The sequence below is a fragment of the Callospermophilus lateralis genome, unplaced genomic scaffold (genome assembly GCF_048772815.1).
Source record: "Callospermophilus lateralis isolate mCalLat2 unplaced genomic scaffold, mCalLat2.hap1 Scaffold_45, whole genome shotgun sequence".
Classification (NCBI taxonomy): Eukaryota; Metazoa; Chordata; class Mammalia; order Rodentia; family Sciuridae; genus Callospermophilus; species Callospermophilus lateralis.
Genome location: NW_027514398.1, coordinates 11790716 through 11809482, shown reverse-complemented (window position 1 = coordinate 11809482; position 18767 = coordinate 11790716). Strand labels below are relative to the sequence as shown.

At 38.6% G+C, this 18767-nt stretch overlaps 1 non-coding gene and 1 pseudogene across 1 annotated transcript; both read left to right on the top strand.

The window, feature by feature from the left end:
- Window positions 1-3904: 3904 nt before the first annotated feature.
- On the top strand, window positions 3905-17927 carry LOC143388968 (xaa-Arg dipeptidase pseudogene; annotated as a pseudogene).
- LOC143387601 (small nucleolar RNA U13) lies at window positions 12575-12671 on the top strand. The gene has a single exon (XR_013155064.1). It is a non-coding gene; the product is annotated as a small nucleolar RNA U13 (small nucleolar RNA).
- Window positions 17928-18767: the final 840 nt, after the last annotated feature.

The window sequence follows — 18767 nt, the reverse complement described above, 5'->3', positions numbered from 1 at the left end:
TTGACAAACTGCCTGGTGGTCCTCAGGGCACCCAGTATTGAAAGTCACATATTAGAGGCCATTTGGCACTGCCTGGCTGGGTGCTCAGCTGATGAGGGAGGAGCTTGTGGCAAGCTAGGTGAAGCTGTGGATTCTACCCCAACTTAAGGGTCTTTTTTACTTCTGGCTCCCCCACCCTCCCGTCTGCCGCTGATGCAGCACCCCCACTCGATAGGAAGAGAAGATCTCCAAAAGGAGACCCTAATTAGTGTTGTGTAGCCACGTAGGTGGGGAAACTGAGTCCCAAGCTGGATTGGAAGGGCTGTGATGCTCCAGGTGAAAGTGGAGGTGGGGTTCAAGTCCTGGGGCTAGTCTCAGCTTCTGCCCTGACTCGCTGAGCTTGGTAAATATTTCCCCTCTCTTGACCTTCAGCTGTGCTTTTCCCTGCTCAGCGAAGGGTGTGTGTTTGGGGTCCCACTTTTGGAAGGCATGCAGGTTTGGAGTAAATAGTGACGAAACTGGGTGAAGTCTCTGGCCGATGGTGTTGGTGTCTTCTCCTTCCTGCTTTATAGACTTATCGGGAGACAGCCAAAATGAGTGGGTGTGAAAATTATGATGATGATGATGATAATAATAATAATAATAATAACAACAACAACAACAACAATAATATATTTAGCACTTAGCAAGAACCAGATCCTCAACTAAGTCTTCCAATACTAGACGTATAATCCTTAAAACAACTTTGGAAGTTAAGGGAGAAAAAAATCTTCATTTTATAAGACAGAAAAATGATACTTAGAGAGATTAAGATCTCATTGTAAGAAATTTATTTATTTAGGTACCAGGGATTGAACCCAGGGCTGCTTAATCACTGAGCCACATGCTCCGGCCTTTTCATTTTTTAATTTTGAGACAGGGTCTGGCTAAATTGCTCAGGGCCTGGTTAAGTTGCTGAGGCTGTCTTTGATCTTGCCATCTTCCTGCCTCAGCCTCCTGAGTCACTAAGATTACAGGCCTATCCTACCACAACTGGCTCTATTACAAGAAATTTAAACCTAGAATTATCAAATTCTGGACCACCTACTCATGTTTTTGAGACAGGGTCTCTGCTATGTTGCCCAGGCTGGCCTTAAACTCCTGTGCTCAAAAGATCTTCCTGCCATACTCTCCTCAGTAGTGGAATTATAGGTGTAAACGCAGTTCAGAGGCAGGCTGAGCGCTCCAACTCTGTTTCCTCCCTGCGTGGGAGGATTTTTGCCACCTGCCTGGCTGAGTGAAATATATCCTGAAAACCCTCTCTCTGGGGTGATGTAAATGATACTGGTGTCATTGTAGCTTCCATCTGTGGGGCATATATAAACTTTGCAATCAGCCAGAACCACCCACAGTGCATAATTTGGGCTCAGAGGCAACTTACCTGAGGCAACCTGGTCAACAAATAGGGTTCAAGAGTCTAGCTAAAGTATTTCTGATGCCAGAGTCCCCAACTCTGAGGCACCACTAAGAAAGGTGCCACCAGCTGCTGCATGAGTCCCAGAGACCCTGGCACTCCCAGTGCACTGCCTGGACTGATCCTGGGCACCGATGGAGGAGCACCTTAAATATGTTGACTCTCAAAGTCTCAGAGAGGAGAAATGCCTGGCTCAGGGCCACACAGCATTTTTTTTTGGGGGGGGGGGGCTACCGGGGATTGAACTCAGGGGCACTTGACCACTGAGCCACATCCCCAGCCCTATTTTATATTTTATTTAGAGACAGGGTCCCACTGAGTTGCTTAGCGCCTTGCTGTTGCTGAGGCTGGGTTTGAACATAAATCCTCCTGCCTCAGCCTCCCCAGCTGCTAGGGTTTCAGGCATGCACCACTGTGCCTGGCCACACAACAGTTCTGATGCCAAACAGGAGGAAGGAGTGGTTCCTAATTCCCAGGAGAGTCTTAATTCCTGGGAGAGGAGACTGGGAGCTATAGAAGGCTAGAAGGACATGGGGTGGTGATAAGGGTGGTTGGGATTTCCAGACTAAAGCCTAGTCTCACCTGGTTTCCCCATGCACCCTCTGTCTGCTACCAGTCCGGAAGGGGAGACAGGGACTAGGAGATGACACAGCAGCCACCAGCAGGTAATGACTCGGCACTGGCATCAGACAGGGAGTGACCCCTTAGGCTCCTGTACCAAGCCCCTTATCTTCTCTTCCATGGAATAAAGGAGACACAAATCCTTACTATGGCTGCCCAAGACCTTCACACCAAGCACAGGCAGCGTGTAACTTCCACGAAGCCATTGCTGTGTGTACTCAAAGTCCACAGGGCCACAAGGGTACTCGGACATCTGCCCACAAGCAGCCACACACATGATCACAGATACTGCTTCACAGGCAAACCCGCATGTAGAACACACCATCACGTGGCGATGAATACACGGCACGTGTCCAAACACACAGGAGACAAATTCAGATGTACAGATGACAGGGACAGGGATGGACCCCAAAACACCCGGGGACTGCTAAACCTTACTTCAGATGCACAGGGATACATATGTTCACACACACCACAAGCACCACCTGCAAGAGCCGAGATCATGGTGACATACAAACATTCAGGCCAAGTGCTACACATCCTGAGCATTGTGCAATGGCCCACACCTGTAAATCCAGAATTGGGAGGCTGAGACAGAAGGATCTCAATTTCAAGGTCAAAATGAAAAATAAAAATGGCTGGGGATGGGGCTCAGTGGTTAAATGACCCCAGGTCAATCCTCAGTCCCCCCTTCCAAAAATAATACACATCCGGCAGAAGCACCCACACAAATGGTTCAACAATCACAAGAGCCAATTCTTCCAAAGTGCTTTTATTCACCCCCTGAATTCTCATAACACTGATTGAGGGAAGCAAGGAAACAGAAGCCCAGAGAGGTGAGGTCACTGACCTGCAGTCACAAAGCAAGTGCCTGACAGAGCTCGGCTAAGCATGCAGGGTGTGGGGCTCCAAAGTCTGTGCTTTGCACTATTGTTCACACTAAGATGTGAAAACGGAGGGGTTTGCATGCCTCACACTCACACACTCACACAGACACTGGGCATTTACTTCTGCCCCTCAAAAACCTGGAAGCCAGGTGGCCTCAGCTCACATTTTGGCTTTACCACTTCACAGCTGGGTGAACTTGAGCTTGTGACATCTGGAGCCTGTTTTCCTGTCTGGGAAAAGAAGACAGAAATAGTCCCCAGTTTATGGGGCTGGTGGGGAATTCTGTGAGGTTTCTGGCATAGTGGTGTTCTTATTTTGTTATTAAGATGAAGTCATCCTGGCCAGCATAGTGGCCTATAATCCCAGTGACTCACGAGGCTGAGCCAGGAGGATCAGAAGCTTGAGGCCAGCCTCAGCAATTTTGTGAGACACTGGTTCAGAGCTTAAAAAAAAAGTCATCCTCACTTTAAAATAATTGAGGGGTGGTAGATACTGGGGATTTAACCAGGAATGCTTTACCACTGAGCTACATCCCCGTCCCTTTTAATTTTTTATTCTGAGACAGGATCTCACTAAGTTGCCTAGGGTCTCACTAAGTTGCTGAGGTTGGCCTTGAACTTGCAGTCCTCCTGTCTCAGCCTCCTGAGTTGCCACTGCACCAGCTCATTCTGATTTTTACACACGTGAACCCTGTCCATTTTTGTGGGCCACTTATGTCCGTATGGGCCCTAGGCACTGTGCCATATCCAAGGGAAAAGGCGGCTCTGAAGAATTAACACACAGCTTCACTCAAAAGCCCATGCGCATGCACACACCACAACATACACATCTGCCCTCCAGAGTGAGAAGCAGAAAAGTCAAGTTCAACTCCAGGGGCTCAATCCTAGGAAGTTTCCAGGAGAAGGAAGACTTGAGTGAGCAGAGAGGCAGGATCCCTGTGGGACTTGACCCCACAACGGCCCCATGAGTAGCTTATTGTCATCCTCTTTGTACAAAGTCAAAGGGACATCAAGCCTGGGGGCAGCACTTCATGACTCCTCGTGCCATCATGAATCGCCTGGAGATCTGGAGCGTCCATCTTCCCCAAGCCCCTGCAGTGCCCAAGCTTTGCGACAGGGCCCCTCTTGTGGGGAGCAAGACTGTGGACCTTTCTGGGGCTTGAGAAGAGCCATGTGCCCAGGCATGCATGTGTTGCCTGTCTTCTATGCTCTGCCTGCCCCTGGGCTGATTTCCTACCTACCGCCTCCTCAGGGCCCAGGGTCCAATAGAGGACGGTGCTTGCTGGGCAGCTCCCCTGGGCCTGGAAGCTTCCAGGAGCGGGTGTTGGTGGAGCTTCAAGGGAAGCAGAATGGCCCTGATTGGGGACTCCTAGGTGGACCCTCCGTTGCCCATCATTCTGCATTTGGACTCCTCACGGCGGCCCAGGAAGCCTGGCGAGAGCCACAGGTGCCGGCCGCCCAGCTTCACGTCTCCTGCTCCACTTCCCGTGCCAGTGTGCCAGTCGCCCTGGTCTTTGGTCTCTTCCCAGGGTGCCCATGCGTCCTCTGCCTCCTCTGGCTCTCTGCTCCTCCAGCCCACCCTCCAGGAAGCCCTCCTAATCCTGCTGGTTCAGGACCCCTCTTCCCAGATGCCTGCTCACAGCTCCTTGGGGGTCATAACCAGAGACAGACCTGGACTGCGAGCCCTTTACGGGCTGGTCCCTGCCTGCTCCCAGCCCAGTGCAGGGAATGCTGTGGGTGCTTAAGAAGTATTTGTGGAGTCAGTGAACCCTGACCTCAGTTATCTTTGGAGGTTGTCTTTTCTGGGTCCCTGGCATTGTGGCATCTCCGTGCCATGTCTGTAGAATTAACAATAATGTGTAAAACCCATGGCCATATGGTGTATTTCTATAGGTTTTTTCTGATACATTTCAACAAATATTTATAAGTTTATCACAAATATAACTTCATAATATATCTAATGCATATCCTTAGTTCCATGCAATGTAAAAAAAATCATTAAAGTGAGCAATTAAGTGTAAATATATACATACTAATAACATTTCTAAATACTATATTTTTAGTATATCAAAATTTGAAAAACTGCTACTTTTATATAGTAATGAAACCAGATGTTTTCAAACACAAATTGCCTAATGTATGTTTTTAAAAATTTCAATTCTCAGCTTTTAAATATTCCAACTCAATAGGTCTCCACAGGACTTTAAAATATTGTCCTTGAATAAAAGTTTGCATAGTCATAATAACCAGCCTGACCTTGGGCACCAGTATTTCATGATCAGATATAGAATACATTTTCAAAATAAAACATTACAGCATTTTCCCATGATCGTAGAAGTAAATATCTATTATTTTGACCTCATTTTCTTGTATTTCCATGTGAAATATTTTGTCATTTTGTCTCCTCTTCCAATGAGTATACTTTTACCATATATTTTTATGATATAATCTAAAATTCACACAATTTCTAGAATAAAGCTACTAGGTTAAAATCAGTAAACCTTGGTTTTAATCTTCACTCTTGTGTTAATTATGTTCTATAATAACTTTGTGAATAGGCTTTTTTATTTTTTAAATTGTTGATGGACCTTCATTTATTTATTAATTTATATGTGGTGCTGAGATTCAAATCCAGTGCCTCATATAAGCTAGGTAATTGCTTTACCATTGAGTCACAGCCTCTGTACAGTTTAGGCTTTCTTACATGTGAAGTTGGGAATACATTTAACATTTTTATCTCCATGGATTATTTAATAAAGTTAAAAATAGGAAAATTTATCTAAAGCTAAGAAGAATTTGTGGAAGGTAGTAATTTTAGTTTTTCTTTAATAAAAAGAGGTAAGTTTTTTGTTTTGTTCTGTTCTGTTCTGTTTTACAGTGCTCGCAAACAAAACCCAGGCCTCACATGTCTAGGCAAGTACAATCCCACTGAGCTACCTCCCCACTCCAATGCAAGTTAATTTTTAAATCATCTTTTATCTGCTCTCACATACTTTGTGTCAAAAATGGAACACATATTATACCCTACAAAGAACATGAAAAAATAATAATTCAATTTAGCTACCTAGAAGAAAGGAAATAATGTCAGCAAAGGGAAAGTATTTTGAGGTTTGGGGGAAAAAAAAAAACAGAAAATGTTACATATTGTCTTACCTACCTTTTCAAGTAATCAAATACATGTGGAAACAAAAAGTTTAGCAATGACCAAAATTCTGATAAATGGTTTAGTAAGAGAGTCAGTAAAAGATTTTTGTTATCAGCATTGAACTGTTTTAACTCCCTGATTAGATGGAATTTCATATTCTTAGTCCTGTGTCCTTCACCTATTATTAAGTATTTCCAGGGAAAATGATGGAAAATGAATAAAGTGAACTGAGGACATAAGAGGTTCTGTCTCCTTCCCTGGAAGCTCTGGAACCCACTTCAGTTGAGTGGCAGATGTGAATGAGAACACTCAGGTTTCAGCAGGGAGAACATCAGCAAGCCAAACTCACTGCCAGAGAGCACAGGCAGAAGAGTTCCCTGCCTCTGGAAGGGCATGTCTGTGGCTTTACTTTCAGGAGAGTATTCTGCAGAACTGAGTTAGGCAGTGGATAAAGTGTTCTGTCTGAAAATCCATCACCCACAAGCTGCTCCAACTCCCAGGTGTGGAGATCCTCCGTTGGTGGGGTGCTCTGCAGTAAGAGCATTTGTTCAACAAACATGTCTGTCATACTAGTTGTGCCTGAGTTGGCAGAAGCTGTGTCCCTGCTGTGGAAAGTTTGTATGTGTTTGAAGTCAGGTTGACCCTTGTTGATCATCTGGCAGCCCAGGGGCTCTGATGAAACAGAGGCCAGTCCAGGAGTAAGAGGAAAGTTCTAAGCACCTGGAGCAGAAGGGACAAGGAAAAAATTGATGCCCAGAGTGGACCTATGGATGAGTGCAGAGGAGTGGGGAGGCTCAGAACCAAGGCAGAGGTGGATACAGCACCCATCTCAGTGCTTTGCATGCAGCCATTATTTGGTAGAATTTTTCAACGCTCCTTCAGCTTACCCCTCTTTCCTATTCCCACAGAGCCCAGTCTGCTCAAGACTTCCTGAAAGATGGATGCCAATATTTCCTCCCTTAAATATGTGAATTTACAAGTTTATACTTTCTTTAGGTTTAATTAGTTGTGTTTTCCCCCTCTTATTTCTTGAAATGAATAGTTGCTTCCTTAATTCCCCAGGCTTCCATTTGAAGCTCTGGGGCTCTAACATTTCAGTCTCACAGTTGTATCTACTTCCTTATTTTTCATTATTATTAGGTATTCAGCATTCAGTTAAAACTATTGTACTGCCTTTAAAAAAAGTTGTCTAATTTTCATTATGATTTTTTTCTTTGACACATATTATTTTTTATTTAAATATTTATTTACTTTTAAGATGCTGGAGGTGAATGGAACCTAAAGGCCCTCTATGAGTGAGCTGTATCCACAGACTTTTTTATAGGGATCTTGTTGGGTTACCCAGGCTGGTTTTTAATATGGGAACCTTCTGCTTGCCCCAGGCCAAATACAGGCAGAGGCCACCATGCCTCACCTCTAGCTTGCTTTCATGGTGTTCAGAGAAGATATGTGCCATGAATTCATTCTTTAGAATTTTTGAGATTTGGTTTATGTTCCATTTTCATATTCTAAAATGCAATCGTGAAAATCAAAACACAACTTAGGCCTGATCTGATTGGGAATGGAAAGCTGAAAATTTGTGGGATTTGTTCCCAAGGCCATCTGTGCTGGAGTTTCCAGGTGAGCTGTGGGGGCTACGGTCCTAAGGCGGTTGCAGTCTGTGAGTGCTTGGGCCTGGCTGGAGCCTCCTGGCTCCAACCCAGTTCCCAAGAGACCCTTCCCCCCAATCCAACCAGTACATCCAGACTGATGACTGTCACAGGCCTGAATGAATGTTCTCATCAGCGTACGATAACTGATTTGTCCATTTTTCATTTTAATTCTGTCTGGTTTTCACATATGTATTTTGATGATGTTTAATTAGGTCCACACTAACTTAAGATTGCTTATGCTTTGTCAAAGATTTAACTGGCACCGTTGTGTTATATCCCTCCTGCAATTGGTATTATGCATGTCTTGTATATGCATTGAAGTTTTATCTTTTCAGATATTAAAAGTCAGAATAAAAATAAATACATGGCCTGAGTGGTTGTGTTTGCCTGTCACCCAGTGGTTTGGTTAGGGAGGCCAACCCAGGAGGATGAAAGTTCAAAGCCATCCTCAGCAAAGGCAGGTCACTAAGCAACTCAGTGAGAGCATGTCTCTAAATAAAATACAAAATACAGGTGGGATGTGGCTGAGTGTTTGGATGTCCCTGAGTTCAATCTCTGGTATCCACATCAAAAAATAAATGCATAAAGGAAGGGAGAGAGGGAGGAAGGCAGGAAGAAAGAAAGGAAGACAGGCAGGTAGGGAGAATTGGTGAAGAGGGCATCATTTTTTCAAAAATGTTTTAATCTTACATGGACAATTAGATCTTGCAGGGAGTTAGGCTGGATCCCTTACAAGCTAGGGATTGTATGTGAAAAATGACTAATAATGTCTCAGCAATTTTCATATGTGAGAACTAAAGGAGCCCAAGTATTTATGACACTGTAATTTGTAAGGTCATTAAACAATGTCTTATGGGTCATATATGTCCTGGACTTATCAAAAGGTAAGGCAGAATAGTTGCATGCATAAATTCTGGGGCTGGGGTTGTGGCTCAGTGGCAAAGCACTCGCCTCACACATGTGAAGCACTGGGTTTGATCCTCAGCACTACATAAAAATAAATAAGCAAAATAAGGATTTTTTAAAAATGCCTGAACTCTGAAGTCATATAGTTTGGATTCAACATCTGCTTCCACCACTTATAAGTGATGCAAATTTATAATCTTTATGTGCCATAATTTTCTCATAGGTAAACTTATAACTTAGGGAAATTAAATGAGAAAATGTTGCTAAAGGCTTAGAAGAGTGTCTGGCATGTAATAAATGCCCAGTACATTTTAGCATAAAGTGGAAAATGCAAATTTTCTAATTATTTATTGATTGTTTTCAGACTAATATATAAATCTTAAACTATTACTGCTGTAGGTACAGAAGAGGTAAGGCACTGAAGACAGCAGGAAACAGTTTTATTTGCCTGGGGCCAGGTTCAGAGGGCACAGCTTTTGCTGTAATCAATCACTGTTTCCCCAAGCTTTGGAATTATTTTGCCTTCCACTAGCAATGAGTAAGTGATGCAGTTTCTCCACATTCTGGACAACACTCAGTAATATTTTCATTTGATGATAGCCATTTCTGCAGTATTGATTTGTGCTTTCAATTTTTACTTTCATAATGCTAATGACAGCATGTTTTTGTATGTTTCTTACCATTTCAATATCAGTTTTGGTAAAATATTTATTTATTAAAAGCTCTGTCTAGCCACTATTATTTTAAAGCTTCTACTATAATTTGAATTAATCTATTGTTCCACCATGGGAATATCATACAGAATAGTTACAATTCCCTCAAAATCCTTGTCTCTCAGCCAGATGTATGGGTGCATACCTGAATCCCAGAAGCTTGGAAGGCTATAACAAGAGGATCAGAATTTCAAAGCCAGCCTCAACAATGTTGAGGTGCTAAGCAACTCAGTGAGAGTCTGTCTCTAAATAAAAAATACAAAATAGGCCTGGGGATATGGTTCAGAGGTTGGGAGCCCCTGAGTTCAATACACCATACCCACACATCCCCCACCAAATCCTCTTTTCTTTGCTTACTTCTTTCTCAATAATAGATGGCAATCTCTGATCTTTTTACTATGTTCAGAGTTTTGTCTTTTCCAACAAACTATCTATTTTGGATATTGATTATATCAGTATAATTTCAAGGACTATAACACACACACACACTCATAACAAATACTAATATATTATTAGTGGCACAGAATGTTAACTTGAGGCAGCTCTGCTCATGTGGGGCAAGGAGTATATAAAAAGTCTCTGTAACTTCCCTCAATTTTTCTATGAATCTAATTTTTTCTCTTAAAATTAAAAAAGTGAGATCCATATATCTCAAGACATAAAATAAATAGTACCTACATCTTGCTCAGAAAATCTTTAAATATATGAATACTCTAAATTTATGTATACAAAATTAATACTTAAATGAAAATTTAGATCATTGAATTATTCTGACTATAAATGAAGTTAAATGTAATATATCCTTTGTTCCAGTTATTTCACTCATAGATTTAAGTTTAGAGCAATTCTTGAAAAAGTTTGGAAAAAACATAGACATGATTGCTTTATTTTGACATTGTTCACAGAAATGCCAGAATTAGAGATAATCAGGAGAAGTTGGAGACAATGTTAAGATAATTATACTGGATTTGTACAATTTCAAATGTATAAAATTGAATTTTAGCTATATGAATTAAGCACAGAAGACTTATTTAGTGAGATATATTTATATTTATTCAAGTACATACATAAAACTCATTAGAAATCTGCATAAACCGAGAAGTGGGCATTAGGGATGAAGGATAAGAAAAAGGTGAGTTAGGAGAATAGCATGAGACAAAATTCAGAAAATCATGAGATGACCCCTGTGCACCTGAGATGAACACAAAAGAGAAACAACTACAAATTTATTTACCTAAATAAAAATCATTTCACCATTTATTAATCATTTTATCTTGTTAGGAAAATAAAGTATATACATTTATTTGTTTATTATTATTGTTGTACTTAAGATGGAGAAAGAAAAGAACGAAAAGACTCTTTCTCAAGGTAACTCAGGTAGTGGAAAAGCATAAATAGAACAATGATCATGGATGACTTCTTGAGTAATGGTTTATCACCATTTTCTCTCATTAGAGTAAATACAAGAGGGAAAATGTTAGGAAATTAATAAAAGTATAAAATCATCCCAGAGGAATAATACGCAGTGAAAATAATTCTTCTATTTATCTCTAGTGGCAAATGTCAAGGAATTATTTTACAAAGAAGCAAAAAGGAGGAGAAATATCTGAATTTTCTTTGACTGATTTCTTTTTCTATTTTAACTTGATTATGCAGCAGAAATGGATTTCTCATTTAGAAACCAACAAAGGGTGGCATTTTGGCCTTCTCACTCTGACCTTGTGTGGATTTTCTATTTGCATATTCCATCTCAACTGCAGTATTTCTCAGTATCAAGGACTAGATACACAGCAGAACTGTGCTATTAATGTATCATCTGTTCACAATGGTTTTGCATAATGGCTCTATGTTGCTTGGAGATGTGCACTTAATTGCAGCAATCCATACAATACTCTGTAATGCTCCACACCTTAATTAGCTCTTCCACATATTAAGGGGATGCAAGGAGAGGGAAAATTCATCTAGATGTTAAAGGAGAATTCACATAGTTTTTCCTCAACTACTATGTCATAAAATATTAAATGACATTTCCTTTACTCTTAAGAACTTTTTGAAGAGTAAAGTATGAATAAATTCTACACATTTTTTGCCACAGTGGGAGGGGAATAGTTTATTTAAAACAAGGGCAAACTGAGGAAAAATTATCCTATCCTAATGTCAAATTTAATGCATATGCTCTTCACCTTGGCTTTCAAAATCGAAAATTAGCATAGATATCTGGACATACTATCTTAATAAGAACATCATTAATTATAACATTCTTTAAAGATCACTGTAGAGCCACAGTTGGTTTTAATTTCATATTTAGAAATATCAATTTTAGCTGTTTAATTTGATAAGGTAAAACATATAGAGAAAAAAACCTATGATGATAACACAGAAATTTTTATTAAAAATTTCAAATTTATTAAAATTCGTCTATGCTCAATCTTTGTCAGTGCTAGATTTTTTTCTATTTTATAAAAATAAATTTTAAAACATATTTCTGATAGGATTTAAAATGCAAACAAGTAATATTAAAGATACACCAAGATATTATTGACATAGAGTGTTAGCATCTCTTTGAGGCACTATATATTCTAAATAATTTTTTATTTTATCTAAGTCTCAAAATTACTTTATGATGTAAATATTTTAAAGCAAAATTCATAGAAGGAATCTATGGCCTCAAAAAGGTTAATAAACTTGATAGGGCATAAATACTAAATGGCACAAATACTAAATCTGGTACTGACAAAGACTGAGCAGAGATATTTAGTTTGATTCTGAGTACTGAAAGGAGAATAGCAATAAGGATGGTCAGAATCGAGAAGGACATAGATAAGTTTATATAACTTCCTGTTTTACACTAAAGTGCATACTTCAAGTGAACTTCTCAAGTACATTTAGTTTGAAATATATGTTAGAACTTCATACATGTCCATTGATAAATGAAATTGATAACTGAATTATAACAGAACGAAAAGTTCAGAAAAAATGAAAAAAATAGCAGAAAAGAAGTATTCAGACCATTCTTTTAGTTATTTTCCTGACATCAAATTTCTTTGTATATCATGAAGTTATGATATGATTATGATAAAGTTATGATATGATTCAATCTGTTATACTAACCAAGATATAATTGCATGAATTTTATGACCTATATAAAAAATTAAATTTTAATCATGTATTTCATCATGACAACAATCTTTATTATAACTTATAAAAATAGAATAAATATACTTTTGGTTCATAAGTGTTATGATTATTGGGTGTTCATGTGACTGGTGTGGGAGATGTGCCTTGTCACTACATCTGCACATTACTTACCTGTTGTCAAAAAAAGGCTAAGGAAGGTATTTTATTAGGTAAATTTAAACTCCTACTTTCTCTCTTGAGTTCTTATTTCTTTTTAATAAGTGATATAATTCCACCTTACTCTGATCTCTCCTCCTGGGGCCCATGAGCCACCCTAGAAATTGTCTAAAAAGAACAAAAAGAATTATCTTTCTTATTACCTCCCAATACATATCACATACTGTCCTATTCAATTTTCAATTTAACATACTGTCTTGTTCAATTTTCATTTTTTTTATTTTTTATTTTTTTTACAATTATATACCAACTAAAGGATGAAGTCTAACTCTAAATAATGATAGATATGAACTTTCTTGATCTCTTTACCCTCTACACATAATTCCAGTATATTGTATTTTCACTTCCCTGAACACAGTTGCTTCACAATATCTTCAGGACTCATCTCCTGGATGAAAATTTACAGAATAGCCCTGACAAACTACCCTAAAATGTTTAATTATTGTATTTTGCACATAAAAGTGAACACAAAATTTTTCATTATGTGAATTCACCATTTTCGGAATGTTAATAGTATCTGTATGAAAGTCAATGTTAATTTTTATTACAAGCATAAATACTAAAAGAAATAGATAAAAAATTCTTTAAAACTATTAAGGTACCAACTAATTATACCAAAACTAACGTTTCATTTACCTATTTTATTAAACAGATGGAAGTCTGATGGCTTTGACAAATAGATAACATAGAAATCAAGATTCAGTGAGGGAAGGAGAGAAAGAGAGAAGCACACAGGCAACTTCACATAAAAAGTAGCTTTGAGGGCTGGGATTTGCTCGCCTAGAGCAGGTGGGACCTGGGTTTGATCCTCAGCACCACATAAAAATAAAGGCATTGTGTTCTGTCAATGTACACCTAGAAAGTAAATATTAAAAAAAAGAGTAGCTTTGAGTACTAAAAAGTTATTTTTTAACCAATAAATCTCTAAAACAACATGGATCTGAAACTTTTTATAATTCTTACACATTTTTTTAATTCTAAATCAAGAACTTTCACACACACAAAAAGAATTCTGAGCTACAACAACAACAACAACAACAACAACAACAACAAAAAAACTTTAAAAAAATGTTTAGGAAAACTGAGAGCTACCAAAGGTTTACATTGCAGCAGATCCAGTACAAATGTGCTGAGGAAAGCAAATATTTTAGTATATAAAAAGATAAATCTATACACAACATACAGAATGAACTTCAGTTTCACATAATTCACATATTGTTATTGTTTGTTGTGAAGCTTTTAAGAAATACAAATATCTTAAAAGAAACAACTGAACCTTGCCAATATAGTAAGAATTCTTGCCAAAAATGAATGTATGTAGTTCTAACTCTTCATGTATACTCTTTGCCAAAAAGAAAAGATGTATACAAAATAAAATTTATTTAAGATTTCTAAAGTCAAATAGCAAAAATGCAATTGAATAAGTGATATTCTAAAATTGTTGGCTCTTGAAATATGCATCTTTTTTAACAAATTGAATTAGGAATGATCAGATTTTAGAAGAATCTTATCATTTTTATGTAAGCTAGCTACTTTCATTTAAGTACTGTTTAACTCAAAAACTTGGCAACTCAGAGACATCACATGACTCAATTATATGCATGTTTAAGAACTATATCAATTCAACACACACTCATTCAAATGCACACTTTACTGAACACTATACCAATATCAATGGAGGTCATAAAAGCATTAAAATACTGTCCCTATCATGGAGGATTTTATAGTCTAGTTGGAAATTCAAGACCCTAGAAAAAACAGCAAACAAAAGGAAGTGCATAAAAATGTAGCTTAAAAGACTGTCACAATATTGGTGGGTGCTTAAACAACATTTTTGGCTATGAATTAGGTTGATTATGGCTTCATTATTGCATTAGCAATCTTCAAATATAATACCATGCATAAAAAGAGCATAATTTCATTTGAAAAAACAACAACAATAACAAAATGATGGAAAATAACTTTATTCCCAGAGAGTGTTATTAAGGTCAAAACTCTGAATAAATAAATCTATACAAAGTTTTCTTTCATGTGAATGCTAAAATTAATTAAAACAAATTATTCATGTTTAGTAAGGGGAAAGATAGAAATAAGTTGTAAAAACATTAAAAATAACATGAATAGAGAAAATCATCAAAGAGCAGCATTTGTTTTCATAAAAAAAAGTTTCTCCAATTAATAATTATTTTGAGTTTGGTGACTGGGAAAAAGTTCCAAATAACAGAACTAAGGAGGAACTTTTTGAAAGCATCATCATTAGAGAGAAATGAGGAAATCACAATATGCTACTTGGTCACATATTGCTCTTTCGTTAGAAAGACCTGGGGACTCATCCAACCTGAAGGCAATGGTGGAGCCTCTGCCTTGCCAAATGAAACTCTCACAGCATTTAGATCTCACACATCTTCTCTTTTCATTTTCATCCATTTTGCATCTTCTTTTTCTTTCTAATCTCATTTCTACTAGAATTTTAGCTTTTCCGATGAACTGTCTTATTTTTTCCTTCTTACATTTATGGTTTGGTTTCTTTACTGGAATATTGGTTTTGCTTTTATTCTAAGATGCATTTAACTCAAATTTATTTTTTAGCTCTAAATACTACTTTCAGGTTTTAAGCCCAGTTGAGGTAATTTTCTTTTTCTTTTTTTGCTTTTGATTTCTATATCTCCTATCAAATATATTTCTTCTGAATTTAAGGTCAGAAAAGTTAGGGGAAGCCTCCATTCTGCTTAGTCTGAAATATTGACATTTCCTTTGCAAGCTTGTGTTTTGCTGGTGATCAATACAAAAGAGAAAAAAATCAGAAATAATAAATTGATAACTCATTGCTATAAAATTTAAGTTCAGTCTTAAAACCAGTTCCAAAATAAAAATATAGTGACATAAATATTTACAAAAGATTTGATTTTATTATAATATTTTAACTAACTCATGTTTTCATCTAAAATATTTTGATACAATCTTGATTTAATTTAAAAAAAAATAAAATATTTTAGGGGTCTCCAAAAAAATCAATCAAAGTGTACATTTATATTAACATCAGAAAACTCTTTCTCTCTATTTAATAAGATGTCATCCACTCAAATTCATTTCTATCTCTAGTGTGGTGCCTTAAGGCCATCATATTTGATAGTCCTAAGAATAAATTTGGGATGCTTTCTTGAAAACTTTTAAATACTAGAGATATACAGAAATAATTTTGGCTTTGAGCAAAGAAGCCTATTCCTTATTTTACTATTTAGAGAGTACAATTAGTCTACATTGCTTTTCCCCTAGGACACTATAATTTTGGCAACTCTTCCATTCATTGTTCTTACCCAAGGTACATGTGGGCCTCAGACTTTGAAATAGAAACACATGCTCCATTTGGAGGACAAAGGTTTGGCCTAGTCCAGCCTTAGTGAAACTTAAGGGGGGGCTGCATCAAGAAAATTGGGCAAAAAACTTGAAAGAAAATAAAAAACCATTCTCAGTTCACTAATGGAATGAAGAAATAATTTTTTGTGTTTTGTTTTTAAAATGGGGGGCTATCTCATAATCTCTGAAAACCAGCACAATGTCAGAAAAAAACCAAAGCAACAATCACAGCTTACCAACAATAACTCAGGTTTATTTTTGCCCTTCTCTAATCCAAAGAGTCTCTCTTATTTTTGGAGCATAGTGCTGTCTCTGGCTAATACAAATTTCCCTAGTCAGTGCCTCTCACGGAAAGGTAATCTAAGAATGGCAGAAGGCATGAAGACTGTCATGCTAGGTTCTTTGCATGGCTTCCCATTACACAGGAAAGTACCTCTTATCTTCTCTGGGACTCAGTTTTTCTCCTCTTAAATTACAATAATAAGTGAGCAAGTGCGGCGGGACGCTCTGTGCGGTTGAGCTAGCGGGCCGAGTCCTGAAAGGTTGCGGGACCTGGGGACGCTGAGACCCGGAGGGGAGCGGCCGAAGGTCGGGGGTGCATGCGATGGCTTCTCAGAGCTGGAGCTGCTGAAACTGTGCGCGGCAGAGCGCATTGACGAGGCGACTGAGCGGCTGGGGGCCCTGAGCCAAGCCTTATCTGGAGCGAGCCTGAGCTGGCCTATGAGGAACACCGTGCCCACCGTGTGCTGATGGGCTTCTTCGAGTAGGAGCCGCCGGCCGCCTCCTGGGTGGTGCAGCCGCACTATAAGCTGCCGATCGCCTTTGGTGTGGAATGGGAGACCCGGAGCGCCACGCGGTGCGCACTGCACTTGGGCTTCCTCTGCGAGTAGGATGCAATGCCCGGCATCGGCCACGCCTCGGTCACAACCTCACAGCCGAGGTTGGGGCAGCGGCCACTCTGGGCTTGAGGGGGGCCCTTGAGAGCCTCCCTGGCCCTCCTCCTTCCGTAAAGGTAAGTGTCCTGGGAATCCCTGCAGAAGAAGATGGTGGTGGCAAAATTGATCTAATTGAAGCAGGAGCTTTTAAAAACCTCGATGTTGTTTTCATGGCCCATCCATCCCAAGAAAATGCTGCTTATCTACCCGATGTGGCCGGACATGATGTGACTGTGAAATACTATGGAAAAGCATCTCATGCTGCTGCTTACCCCTGGGAAGGAGTCAATGCCTTAGATGCTACTGTTCTTGCCTACAACAATTTGTCTGTGTTAAGACAGCAAATCAAACCAACCTGGAGAGTTCATGGTATAATAAAAAATGGTGGTGTAAAACCAAATAATCTTACTCTGAATTAATTTATTACTTCCGTGCACCCTCATTGAAAGAACTACAAGTTTTGACCAAAAAGGCAGAAGATTGCTTCAGATATGCAGCTTTGGCTACAGGGTGCACAGTAGAAATTAAAGGTGGAGCACATGATTATTACAATGTTCTACCCAACAAGAGCCTATGGAAAGCTTACATGGAGAATGGAGAAAAGCTGGGAATGGAGTTCATTTCAGAAGATACAATGCTGAATGACACTTCAGGATCTACCGATTTTGGAAATGTTTCTTTTGTGGTCCCTGGAATTCATCCATATTTTTACATTGGATCCAACGCCTTGAATCATACTGAAGAGTACACTAAAGCTACAGGATCACAAGAAGCTCAGTTCTACACTTTGCGAACAGCCAAGGCTCTGGCAATGACTGCATTGGATGTTATTTTTAAACCAGAATTGCTGGAAAGAATCAGAGAGGACTTTAAATTGAAACTTCAGGAAGAACAATTTTTAAATACAGTAGAATAAAAAGGAGACTTAGGAGTGGTTTATGAATCATTAAGAAGTGATGATTTTTTTCTTTAATCTTTTTTAATGAATAGAACATGCTTGTTTTTAATCTTAAAGGAATCGAATTCTTCTTACCTGATATGTAAGAACAGGGTATGGTGAAAACATATTCACTCATATCTAAAATGAAATTTTTGGGTGAATCTATACTTGATGGAATTGTGATATTTCAGGAGTTGGTAGGTGATACTGCTGCTTAAGATGGATGGTACATGATTTGTCAAAATAATATTGACAAAATCTGTATAATAATTTACAAATTTATATGTTATATATTTTAAAAGGTCCAAGAGGTTTCAAACCTTATATACAGAATTGACACCCACAAAATGGTTTTGTGGTACAGAGTGGTAAACTTATTTAATGTAGTTTTAAAGTTCATGGTCTAAATTTAGGTAAAGTTTGTTTCAAATATTTCTGTTTTGGCTTCAAAAAATCTCTTTATTTATAATAAAAGTAGCTTTTAATTAGAAATGCTTATGGGTAACAACTAGAAACTCAGATACAAAGAATAACTTTAGTTTTACCATTTGAAGAAAAATGAGAATGTTCTAGTTTTTACACAAGATAAACTCTGGGAAGTGGCATTAAAGTAATTGGTAATTCAATGTTACAGTAAGAGGGTAAATGTTGGATGGTCAGGATTGGACTCTTCCTTTAAGGCATTTGCATGGTAGCCTTGAGTGTTCTAGGAGAACTCGGGGAGGAGCATTGCATGGCACCTACTCTACTCTGGAACTTCAGAGTCCTCCACTGCCCCTCTAGCCAGCAGTCTGCTCAGACTCCCACTCAGAAGCCAGCTTGCCC